Source organism: Gossypium arboreum, chromosome 6 (genome assembly GCF_025698485.1).
Source record: "Gossypium arboreum isolate Shixiya-1 chromosome 6, ASM2569848v2, whole genome shotgun sequence".
NCBI classification, from domain to species: Eukaryota; Viridiplantae; Streptophyta; class Magnoliopsida; order Malvales; family Malvaceae; genus Gossypium; species Gossypium arboreum.
This window is the reverse complement of record NC_069075.1, coordinates 97,373,518-97,387,503: the sequence shown is the minus strand read 5'-3', so window position 1 is coordinate 97,387,503 and position 13,986 is coordinate 97,373,518. Positions and strand designations below refer to the sequence as shown.

Here is a 13,986-nt window from a genome sequence, read left to right as displayed (position 1 = left end):
ACATATCAATAAAAATTATCAATCAATCAGAATTCACTCTAATAATAATATGAGAAAATTATTTGAGAGCGAGATAAAAATTCAGGGATTTTCTGATAATCATAAAAATAACCTCCCCACACTTAAGATGTACATTTTCCTCAATGTACAAAGATAGATAAGAACAATATAAGCATAATATATAAAAAGAAGGAGAGAAGCGAAACTGCCATGAATTTTTGGATGAAATCCTTGGAATAGCGAAAGCTAAAATTGTAGATAAGGCTAATGAAAGGCATGATTTTGAGTTACTAATAAGAAAATAAACACAACTATGGAATAGAATTAAGGGATTACTCAATAATAACCATAATGATAAACATAGTTGAAAATATAAAACATACGTCTTAATAAATAAATAAATAAATTAAAATTAAAATTAAAAAAATAATAATAAAATAAATGGACTCAAAGATCCTTATTATCGGATGCCTCGTGGGTCGACAATGCCGAAGGAGAAATGTGAAGGTGGTGGCAAATCTATCAAAGAGTGGCATCGATGTTGTCGAGCCATTTAAAACACTACTGCTCAAAGTGAGTGAGTCGCACAGATATATCTGTCAAGGTGGTAGCAGTGGGGCGGTGACTCTGTGATGGTGGTGGAGGTGGGTCCTCATGAAGGGAAGGAACATCATCAGTAATGTCCTCTGGATTATCCTGACCATTAGAACGAGCTAACCGGTACTGAGGGGGATCAAATCCATGACATCACTCGATCATCCTCATGTGGATCATACTATAAATTCCTTGAGGAGACATCTGGCCTACTAGTGTGAGTGTCGATGACATCTCTGGCGTGTCGAAGAGATCGAAGTGTCAAGCGAGACGAGTCACGTAAGGGCCAAGAGAGATAGGGCCCTTCTTATGGCATTCAGTTTGGTTGTAGCAAGCGAGTGCGATGAAATATGCCAAATCAAACACATGTCCAGCAGTCATGCTCCATAGGAAATAGGCGTCATAAGTACTAACCACTCCTGTGCTCTCTTTTCGACCTGTCAAAGTGTGAGCTAGAAAGGCGTGAATATACCGTAGGGCCAAAGAGAGGTGCGTGAGCAACTCGCATCATAGTTAGTTAGGCCGCCTGTGAGCTCAGTCCAACATTGCGAAGGTGAGTAATGAATATGTCTATGAAGCTGAAGAAAGTCCTCGGCGCTCATGAACTCCTCTGTGTAATGTTCCAAAACAGCGCCGAACTCTGGGACACTCATGTGTCGCACAAGCCCATCAAGGCAAAAGGTGATAGTGTCGGGCTCATCATGGACTGACATGACATGTTAGATTGAAAATGTGGCACTGAACTCTAAGGTGAGCTCTGAATAGGTGGGCACGATGATGGTGAAGAACCTATCCCACGGGGCTGTGGTAATAATCGCGCGCACATCATCAACCAAACGGACCTGCTCTAGCACGACCCAATCAATACAACGACCTACACTGAGGGGTCGTATGCTTAGAAGCTGATATAAATCCTCCTGGTTGCTCAATGGAAATTGGAGCAAAGGGTGGTGAGTTACGGCCGAAGCGCTCGAGGAGGTTGCGTCTGGGCCATTTTGCTTTTTCGAGGTGGGGACAGCATTCTTAGTCTTGCCATGTGGATTGGACATGGTGTACCTTCAAGATATGTTAAAAGACATTCATTAATAATTAAGAAGAATCACAAAGCCCATAAATACGAATGATAGAGATAATGAATAAAAGAAAAGATTGAAAACTAAAATTAAATTAGAGCTAAAAGACAAATTATGTGACATTGACAAAAGTAACTGAGGCAATAAAATATATAGGAACTGGCATAAAAGTAATAAAAAACAAATATATGGATAAAGAAACGAATAAATAGATCATCGAACATGCTACTGAGTACTAAAACTCAATTGAGGTATTGGAAATAAAAATGATACTAACCATGGAATTTGCAGAGTACAAATGGATAGTAACCAAAGGGACAAATATTGACTAATAAAAATACTAAGTACATGTAGCAGTAGGCCTAAGTCAAATTCTAACATGATTTATAAAGGAAGTTATTAAACAGAGACAAGAATCATGGCATAAAATTTAGCAGTGAAAGAAAAACCAAAAATGAATAAATAAATACATAACTAGAAAAAAAGAAAATAATGAAAATAACATAAACGAAATTTAAAAAAAATGGGGGAAAAAGGGGAAACCGAATGATGATGGTGGTCGAAGGTACAAACGGTGGCAGAGGCTTGGTGGGTACGTCATGGGGTGAGGGGGTGGAGGGAGTTTCGGCGGTACACGAGCGTAGGGTGGAGGGTTGGTTTGCGTGCGCGTGTGTGCGCGAAGAGGAAAGGGGGTCGGGGTTTTGGGTTGATTAGTGGTTTGGTCAACGAGGGAAGGGGTTGTGGGTCAGACGGTGAAAGAGGGGAATTTAGGGTTTTAAGGGGACACGATCGTGTGAGGCCCATGTTGGGCTACACGGCCGTGTCACACACCGGTGTGGCTCGCGTCCAGCCCGTGTTTATCGTGAAAATTGAATGAATTTTTGTCACATGGCATTGACACGCCCGTGTGTCCAAGACGTGTGGTTCACATGGTCGTGTCGTATGGTCGTGCTCTATGTTTTTCACTTCTCCCATGCCCGTGTGGCTTGCCCACATGTCCGTGTAACCTACCACACGCCTGTGTGGATCGGCCATGTCTCGCACACGGCTGTGGGCCTTGCCCATGTAACTCTCTGACTTGTTAAAATTTGAAAAATTAAGCTCCAGGTTTCACACGGCCTTGTTGCATGGCCATATTGATTTGTCGCAGGCTGTGTGCATGTTGATTTTTGGGAAATTTCAGCCCTGTTTCCACAAGGCCAAGGACACACCCGTGTGTCCAGGCCGTGTGGGTCACTGTACCTGCATAAAAACACGAAAAATAGATAAAATAAATGGGTTAGTGGTGTTAGTGCTCGGGTTGCCTCCCGAGAAGCACTTATTTAAAGTCTAAGCTCGACTCACTTCATATTTGCGTGGTCATGGTGGTTCGAGGAGTTGAAACTCCTTATTCCTACTATCAATCTTATCAAAATAAGGTTTTAGACAAGTACTATTTACCTTAAAAGTGCCAAATTTGGTTTGAGTTACCTCGACTATAGCGTATGGGAAGACATTTAGTATCATGAAGGGAATTGCTCTATTAAGCTCAGAGTTGGTAATACGAGGGTCTACATCATCCAACAATACCTTGTCCCCAACCTTAAATTAATTTATTTCATCTGTAGGCTTGTCATGGATTCGCTTTGGTTCCTTTTGTACTCTCGGTTTCTCCTTAACTTGTGTCAGCCATTCATCTAGTTCCTCAATCTGTAATTTTCGTTCTTCAAGAGACGTATTGTTTTTATTGAATGAGTTTGACTGTGGCTCCATCACGTCTTTACGAGGAATTTCCTGCATTGAGAGATGAGTTGTAATGTTACTCACATCAAAATAACTTGTAATATCATCTCTATCACTAGACATTTTAACAGAGTCACGATCTTGGAGAATAATTGTGTCATCTCCTACACGAAGTGTGAGTTCGCCGTTCCAATATCAATGATAGATCTAGCAGTTGCTAAAAAGGGCCTACCTAGAATTAAAGGTACGTCACTGTCCTTATCCATGCTAAGACAACGAAATCAACTGGGAATATGAATTTGTCAATTTTAACAAGCACATCTTCAACGATACCCCTAGGAAATCTAATAGTTTTATTAGCTAATTGTATGCTCATCCTAGTTTGTTTGGGTTTCCCTAGTCCTAGGTGCTTAAACATCTTGTAAGGCATGACATTAATACTTGCCCCTAAATCAGCTAAAGCATTATTAACATTCAAACTACCAATTAGACAAGGAATTGTAAAACTCCCAAGATCTTTCAGTTTGTTGGGTAGCTTGTTTTGCAAAATAGCTGAGCAAATTTCATTTAACTCCACATGAGATGACTCATCTAACTTCCGTTTGTTTGCTAAAAGCTCTTTTAAAAATTTAACTGCATTTGGCATCTGCGAAAGAGCTTTAATAAACGGTAAGTTAATATGTAATTTTTTAAGTAGTTTAAGGAATTTACTGAATTGTTCATCTGTGTGGTCTTTCCTTAGCGCATTGGGGTATGGCACACGAGGTCTATATTCTTTGCTTACCGGCTTTTGTGTACCATGACTCAACTCAAGCTTACCATTTCTTGCCACAACTTCTTGCCTTGTTTCAAAATTAGGTTCAGCTAACCCTTCTTTGTCGCGCACAGTGATAGCATGGAGTTGCTCCCTTAGGTTAGTTTCTGTATTACTAGGCAAGCCACCTTGCGGTCGTTCAAAGATCAACTTAGCAAGCTGATCTATTTGAGTTTCGAGCACTTGAATTGATGCTTGCTGATTTTTAAGTGTTGTTTCGATATTCTGAATTTGACACCGAGATAAATTTTGTAAGCATTTCCTCAAGGTTCAGCTTTTTCTCTTGTTGGTAAGGTGGTTGTTGAAAACCTGGAGTGTGTTGTGGCCTTTGATTCCCTTGACCACCAGATGAAAAATTGGGATGGTTCCTCCAACTTGTATTGTAAGTGTTACTATAAGGGTTATTCTGAGGTCTAGAATTGTTACCCATATAGTGGACTTGTTCTCCCCCGGTGCTGGGGTTGAAGGATGGATAGTCTGTGTTGTGCATCCCTCCTCCATTTGAATCACACCTCATCACTAGATGTACCTGAGTAGAATCATACAAACCATCAATCTTTTTATTCAATAATTCTACTTGGTTAGATAGCAAAGTGACCATGTCGAGGTTGAAAACACCAGCTACTTTTGTTGGCTTCGTTCTCATGACTTGCCACTGATAGTTGTTTAGTGACATCTCTTCAATAAATTCATAAGCCTCTTCAAGTGTTTTGTTGTTCAAGGTTCCACTGGCAGTTGCATCAATCAGTTGCCTTGTTGAGGGGTTCACACCGTTGTAGAAGGTCTGAACCTGTAACCATAAAGGTAACCCATGGTGAAGGTACCTTCTCAATAAATCCTTGTATCTCTCCCATGCATCATAAAGTGTTTTTAAATCCATCTGCACAAAAGAAGAGATATCATTCCTCAATTTAGTCGTTTTAGCCGGTGGAAAATATTTAAGCAAAAATCTTTCGATCATTTGTTCCCAAGTAGTGATTGACCCTCGTGATAACGAGTTTAACCACTGTTTATCCTTATTCCGTAATGAAAAGGGAAACAACCGAAGGCGAATGACATCATCAGAAATGCCATTGATCTGAAAAGTGTCACAGAATTCCAGAAAATTTGCTACATGAGTGTTTGGATCCTCGTCCTACAAACCATCAAACTGTTGTATCATTTGAATCATGTTAGGTTTTAATTCAAAATTATTTGCAGAAATAGCAGGTCTAACAATACTCGATTCAGCTCCTGTTAAATTAGGCTTAGCATAGTCATACGTAGTACGAGGAGCAAGGTTCTGATTTACTGGATTCGGGACGACCACAGGAGGTAGCGGATTATTTTGGTTTTTCTCCTTGGTAGTATTGGTATTGTCCTCTCGCTCTTCCTCTATAGACTATAAACTTCGCCTTATTTCTCTACGATTTCTGCAAGTTGTGCTTTCAATTTCGCTGTAAAAAAGTAAAGGTCCTGACGGGTTTCTTCTAGTCATAAACTACAAGAACCTGCCAGAAGCAAACAAAAGAAAATTTAGTAATTAAAATAAAAATTAAAAATAAATTGAAATAAAAATAATGAATGGCTAAAGTAATAAAAATTAAGCGTTCCTAATATGTTAGTCCCTGACAACGGTGCCAAAAACTTGATGGCCGCTAAATTGACTAAAAATTCGACTAAGGCAGGTGCACCTATCGAACAATAGTATAGTTATGGTGAGACTGGAAATATCGTATCCATAAGAAGTAAAAGTACTAGTAATTACTGTCTTTTTATTATCTAGCCTAAGAATTAAAGGGGTGTTTTTAAACTAAAATTAACTATTTAATTAACTAAGAACACGACAAAAATAAAAGTTGGAAAATACTTTTGGAAAACTGATGGAGAAGACAATACCTAAGGAAGAATCCACCTAGACTTCACTTACTACTTCTGAACTAGACGATTTATTCACTTGACTTAATCCGTAAAAATCCCTAGTTTATGTTAATATCTCTCTCGAGACTAAAAACAACTAACTCTAGGTTGATTAATTGAAATCTCTTTCTAATTAAAACCCCTATTGTCGCATTAACTCGATCTATGGATTCCTTAATTAGATTTGACTCTAGTCAGATAGATTTATGGCATCCTATCTCTAGGATTACATGCAACTCTGCTTAATTATTGAAGATCTACTCTTAAACAGGGACTTTTGCTCCACTGAATAAGCACATCAAAAGCTGAATTAATGTCCTGAAATATTATCGTAAGGATTAAAACTCATAATTAAGAATAAGAACAAGTATTTATCATATAATTCAAAAGATAATAAGATTCGTCTTAGGTTTCATCTTCCCTAGGTATTTAGGGAATTTAGTTCATAATGATTGAGGAAAACATCTTAAAATTGGGAAAACAACAAAACATAAAGAAACCCAAAAACTTCGGTAGAACTTGAATGGAGATCTTCAGTCTTGAAGTCAATCCTGCTTTTGAGCTGATTCCAATGGTTGTCTTCGAGTATGTTTTGCCTTCTACTTTGTTTCTCCCCCTGTCTCCTCTTCTAAGGTGTTTATATAGACTTTGGAATGCCCAAAATAGCCCAAAATTAGCCTTTTCCGAATAGAATTAGACTTGGGCTCGACAGGGACACGGCCGTGTGCCACGCCCATGTGAAGGTACTCAGGCCGTGTGCAATTCTGACGTGGTTTGATGTTGACACAGCAATGACACACGGGCGTGAGGCCCGCCGGTGTGTCCCGTGTGGGAGTGCCTAGGGCGTGTGAAACACTGAATTAGGCCCATTTTGTCAGTTGTTTCTTGCTCTTTTCGCTTTCCTAAGCTCTCCTGAGTATAAAACATGAAATTAAAGGATTGGGAGCATCAAATTCATTAAATCTTATGATAAATCATCCAAAAATATGCCAAGCATGGGGTAAAAATATGTATATATTATGGTTTATCAGGACTTTCTCGTCACATATCATCCTTTAACAAGGCATCACTTATGAGTATAACGTACGTACCTGTACATACCAATAGCATATCAAATAACTTTACCTTCATTACCATGCCCATGTTAGGACTTTCATCGCATCATCCATTATAATACTCGTTGAATATTCGGAATACTATTGGATACACAAAAACTTGCACATAAGTGCTACATAAGCATACATAGCTGGAGCTACCTCATATCATGCAATGCTCACAATGGAGCTACTCACAGGCTTACTCATATAAGCTATCGATCAAGGTGTAACTACACGGGCTGCTCACAAAAAAGCTGTCAGGTATTTGACCACTCAAGGATTACCTAGCCATCGGTAGGACACAAAAGACCATTGCCCGGAACTCAATCACATGTATCTCATCCATTATGAACTTAGACCACTAAACGAGCTCAAATGTCACATATATCACAAACCCAGACCACTCAACGAGTTCAGACTTCTTAATTCCTAGTGACATGTCACTTGTATCCTAAACTATTCCTAAGGTTCAAACGGGGTTTTTCTCACTTGCACATTGCAGCTCTATTGCACTTGCTCGTGACGTTGTGGATAACAACCATAATATCATTCATGCTTACAATAGTACCATTAGACATAGCATACATAATAAGCAATAAAATAATTGTCACATAATGTTAACACAACATAACATACCACATTGTCACATTATTTACACATGTACTTACCTCGGTACAAAAATGATGGTAATCAAGCCTAATCGTCGTATACTTTATTCTTCCCTTGATCAAGGCTTGGTTCTTGTTTATTAATCACATTACTCAAATCGATCCATAATTCATGCTTTGGTAAAATTACCTTTTTACCTCTATCTTTCTACTTATTTATGATTTAGTCCTTAGTCTCGTAAAATGAAATGCATGCATTTTCTTGGTTACCCAAGCCTAGCCAAACTTTACTATGCTCATATCAGCCCATATTTTCCTTTATTACACATTATTACTACCCACTTTTACACTTTTACAAACAAGTCCCCTTTTAGGTGTTTTCACTAAAAATCACCTAGTAAAAGATGTTTATCATGCATCAAACATTCATATTCCTCCATTAATCAACAAAACACATGCATTTTACACATGGGTTAAATTTCATACATGAACCTTAGCTCAAAATATAGCTAGAAATGGGTAGATCATGCTTCAAAATGGGTAGATCGTGCTTCAAAGACTTCAAAAATACAAAGAACATTAAAAACGGGGCTAGGGAGCAATTACAATCAAGCTTGAAATGTTGAACAAAACCCTAGCTACGGCTATTGAGAAATTTGGCTAGCACTTGGAGAAGATGGACACATTTTTTTGCTTTGATTTTCCCTTTTTATTCTTTTAATTACCAAATGACCAAAATACCCTTAGGGTCTTTCTTTCAAATTTTTCCTATGCATGCCCATTTTTGTCCAAAATTATAGAAATTGGTCAAATTGCTATTTGGGACCATGTAATTCATAATCTAAAGCAATCTCATGCTTAAAGCTTCTAGAATGCAAGTTTTGCATCTTATATATTCAATTTGGTCTCTAAAATTCAATTAGACATTTTATGCATATAACTTCTTCATGAAACTTTCACATAAGCGTGCATTCATATCATAGAGCTCATAAGAATCATATAATAATTATTTCTATCTCCAATTTGTGGTCTCAAAACAACTGTTCTGACAGGTCCTAATTCAGGATGTCACATAACGGGTATTCTCACTAAGGGTGATAAAGACTCAATCAAGATTAATTAATGGCTTAATTAAATAATTAGGGATTTAATCGATCATAAGTCAAGAGCTCGCATCGTTGACACTAGGAATAGGAAATTTCATTAGGTTAATCTAGGTTACTTAATTTAATTAATATTTTAATTTGGATTCATGCTACTAATTCGTGACTTGATTATATTAGTAATTATTTTTGGTAATTAATTTAACAATAATATTCTCCAATCTGCAATCCCTTGGGTATGATCCTTAGAATACTTACTGGTGTTTTGTTGTAACACTAAACTATATTCAAAATTTGATCTTTTCGCTTGCAGATATCACAACTAACTATATATATATATATATATATATATATATATATATATATTATTTGCATGATTTTTACTCTAAACATCCGCACGTTTACAGTGATCAAGTTGTTGGCGTCGTTGCTAGGGATTGCGACGATGAAAATTGTTATTAATTAAATTGCTTTGTAAAATAATACTAGTAGAAAGATAGACGTGTAACTCCCCCGTACCCGAGACCATCGCCGGATTCGAGTACGAGGTGTTAACGGACTTAATTCATTAATTAAACATCTCAAACAATTTATTTTAGAATTTCCAAACAACCTGGCTAACTGTGTCACAGTCGCTAAAAAATCCATATCTCGAGTTACAAAACTCGAAATCCAATCCCGTAAATTTTCCCTGAAAATTAGACTCATATATATACTTACTAAAGTTTTTCTAGAATTTTTGGTTGGGCCAATTAGTACATTTTATTAATTAAAGTCTCCCCTATTTTAGGGTTTGGCTACTCTGACTCCTGTGTATTACGAATCAGATATATCTCTGTCCAGAGTTTCAATGACCATATCATTTGTTTCTTATACAACTAGACTCAATAAGGATTTCATACATGTAAGGTAAAACTCCTAATTGATTTTGTACAATTTATGATGACTTTTTAAATTTAGAACAGGGGATTCAGAAATTTCTCTGACCCTATTTCACCAAAACGTAAATATTTCATAAAATACAACTCTTTTTCCTATTTTGTTTCTTCCATATGAAAATAGATTAATTAATCTTCAATTACATATTTTATTCATCATCTAATTCTATCTCTACTATTTTTAGTGATTTTTCAAACTCACGTCACTGCTGCTGTGTGATTCTGTTTTATAGCCAATTTCACCATTTTATGTATTTCCATAGATTAGTTAGCACATAAAGCATATGTGTTATCAAATATAATCTTGATTAGCCACTCCAATAGCTAATTATTATCAAACATTTCCATGCCATCCATGAGCTATATCATAAGATTATATACGCAAAAGGATTATAATGCTATACATGCCATATTCCCAAAATATGAAAGCCACCATATCGAGATGGTCCGTTGATAGTGTGAGCGTGCCTCTGACCGTCTTGATCTCCAAGCCGGCTTGTCAAAACTACAAGGAATGGAAGGGAGGGAGTAAGCATAAATGCTTAGTAAGTTCACATGTAAATAGCAAGTAACATAACCATGCAATAATACGAAGTCCACATTTGCATAATATCACCAAAGCATTCATATCATATTTCTCATTCATGATCTTACCATATTATTGTTATATTGAAGTCTCAACCCGAGGGTTAAGTACATACCTATCCAAAGTACCCATTCCACAACACTTACCAATACGTCTTTTGCATCTTAAGTATTCTTCCATTTCACTAGAATTTTACCCGTTGAACACATCGGAATATAACTCGGATACATGGAAAGTTAGCACATAAGTGGCACATCTGTAGCCAAGCTACCATGTAACCCGCCCATAAGCGAACTCGGACTCAACTCAACGAGCTCGGGCGTTCGCATCCATAAGTGAACTCAGACTCAACTCAACGAGTTCGGAACTCAAATATCCTAGTGACATGTCACTTGTATCCTAATATATTCCAAAAGTTCAAACTGGCTTTTTCCTCGATTACACATCTTTGCCCTCTTCCACGGAATGTCGAAACCGATACTTGGTAGCAATTCATATTTAACAAGTAGTACACATAATTTGCATATTACTCAATAATAACCACAAAGCATAATATTTCATGATATTAATCATCATATCATATAAATAACATTAAATTACTTAAAATGACAATTATGTTACTACATTTACACATGAACTTACCTTGTATGCGAAAATGGTCATTTTTACCATTTTGTCCACAACTTGGTATTTTACTGATTTTAGCCCGAATTTCGATTTTTCTTGCTCTATCATTTCAAATATAGCCTAATTAGGACTCATATTATTCAAATCAACCCAAAATCATATTTTGGAAAAATTACAATTTTTCCCTTAAACTTTCACATATTTACACTTTTGCCCCAAATCTCGTAAATTAAAATTCACTCTATTTTCTTATGTTTTGTGACATGCTGATCATTTTTCCCTTCTATAACAATATCCAATTCTCATTCTAACATGTATTTATGAACATTAGGTATTTTTACCGATTATGTCATTTTAGTCGTTTTTACGTAAAATCACTTAGTAAAAGTTGTTTAACACAATCTCAAGCTTCATATTCTACCATAAAACATCAAAATTCATGCATATAATTCATGGGTAAATTTTTAAATATAAACCCTAGCTCAAAATATTGGTAGAAATAGGTAAACCGAGCTACGAGGATTTCAAAAATGTAAAGAACATTAAAAACGGGCATAGAAATCACTTACAATCAAGGCTTAAAAGTGTTGGAACCCTAGCTATGGTGGAGAGAAAAATTTGGAAGCAACTTATGGAGAAGATGATCATTTTTGTGTTATTTTTCCCATTTTATTTCATTTAATATTCAAATGACCAAAATGCCCTCCCTTACTAAACTTTCAAAATTTCCATCCATGTCCAATTTTTGTCCATAAACTTAGAAATTGGTCAAATTTCTATTTAAGACCTCCTAATTAATATTTCAAAGCAATTTCATACTAGAAACTTCTAGAATGCAAGTTTTGTAACTTATTCAATTTAGTCCCTAACTTCAAATTAAGCACTTTATGCATAGAATTTCTTCACGAAATTTTCACACAATCATGCAATCATATCATAGACCTCAAAATAATCATAAAATAATTATTTCTATCTCGGATTTGTGGTCCCGAAACCACTATTCCGATTAGGCCCTAATTCAGGATATCACGAGACGAGTTAGATAGTGTGTTAATTTTTAATTATTTTTATTTAATTTTCATTAGATACCTTGTTGATTATTTAATTTAATCATGGAGCATTTTCTTCCAAATTCGGATGGTGAAGAGCCATCTTGGACAGAGGAGTAGAACATAGTTTGGAACAAGGTCCATCCAATAGTCAGATTTTGAGATTAGGCAAGGAGAAGTAATAATGTTCAAGCTTAGATTCGTGTAGTTTGGAGCATTTTTCAGAGAGTTTGACATTGAATTCAAGTTCAGGATGTCTTAAAGAGGTTGTGTATGATAGCGGTAGGCACGACGATCTGGCGCCTATTTGTTTAGAGTCTGATTTGCTTTAGAGAGAATGCATAGAAAAATTAGAAAAGGATGGTATAAATTTTTTTTCAATTTTAGAAAAATAAATAAAATAAAAAATATTACATTTTCCATATCATTTTTATGAAACAAATAAAAAAGCACGTGGACCTATGGTGTTTTGCCATGTGGATTTTTTAATCCACTTGCCTTAATGGAATTGACAATTCAGATGGTCCAATCGATTGTTATTTTTAGATTAAAGGTCTAATTAATCTCACTTTCAACTAGGGATCCAATTTATGTTCGAATTATTTTCAAGAAACTTTTTAGTACTTTAGCTAATATTTAAAACTTATTTGAAATTTAAATATTTATTAATTTTGAGATAATTTTAAATTTATTTATTTAAAATAAATTAAAGTTATTTAAAAATAGATTAAATTGTGTGTTTAAGGGTTTGTGAATAATAATAGATATCATAAAATGTTAAAACTAATAAAAATTGGGTTTTATTAATGATAATAATTTCGAAAATTATTAGTATGGTATTACTAGTAAATTGTTTGCTAAACCAAATATATCAATATAATATTTTAGGAATTGCGAAAGAGACTGGTAATATTAACAAAGGTTAAGGTTTTGGAATTTTTGTGTCTGAGATTTGGGTTTTATTATGTGTACTAGCGTATTTGTAAGTTTTCAGTTTAGATTTTATTTTAGATTTAGATCTCATCATGTATATTAATCTTATTTAAATATATTTTAATTATCGATTCATTTATTTGTGCTTTGTAATTATTTGATTCTAACTATAATTATTTGAATGTATTACTTATAATTACAGTTATACCTTCAAAAACATTCTCATGATTTTGATATAAACTTAGTAATATATAATTTGTGAGTAAGATACATTTTAATTTCATAAATAAAGTTATAAATTTTTCATTTGCTCATTTGCTCATTTTTTATGTATTTATTTAAAAAGAATATCTTATCATATTTTATGTACACTTATCATTACCCTATGAAATTTTTAATTTTCATTAATGGTATATATATATATATATATATCCATATATAACATGCCTTATAATAGTACTCCCGTAACAACAAAATTTAAAAAAAAATCATTAAAATCTTAATTACATGTTTAATAATCAAATTTTTAACCACAAATTTTTTAAAAATAAATACATTTTATTAAAATCTTAATTAAAAAAAAAAACGAATCCAATTGTCTGGTCGAGGTGAATAAGGAAAACATAATCCCCTTGGATTTACATTTATGTTTTCTTTCGTTCTACCAATAATTTTTTTCTCAAATAGCATATCAGTTGTATTATATATGACAATGTGGGTATAATCTTTCGTTGGAAACATTGAGTTTTAAAAAGGATGCTGGATTTGTCTAGACCAATCTAGTCAACATTGGGGGCAACCCATCTTGTTTGGGAAACTAGATGGGAATCTTGTTCTAATTGATGCCTTGTTAGACCTTTCAATTCGATTTTGATGTTTATGTACCTAGTCATGTGGAATTTAGTGCTCGAGGCTCATGCTCTTACAACTGCCAACCGAATTT

The 13,986-nt window shown here is 35.1% G+C and overlaps 1 non-coding gene across 1 annotated transcript; it reads left to right on the top strand.

The window, feature by feature from the left end:
* Window positions 1–5,009: 5,009 nt before the first annotated feature.
* LOC128294767 (small nucleolar RNA R71) lies at window positions 5,010–5,116 on the top strand. Its single transcript, XR_008285074.1, has one exon. It is a non-coding gene; the product is annotated as a small nucleolar RNA R71 (small nucleolar RNA).
* Window positions 5,117–13,986: the final 8,870 nt, after the last annotated feature.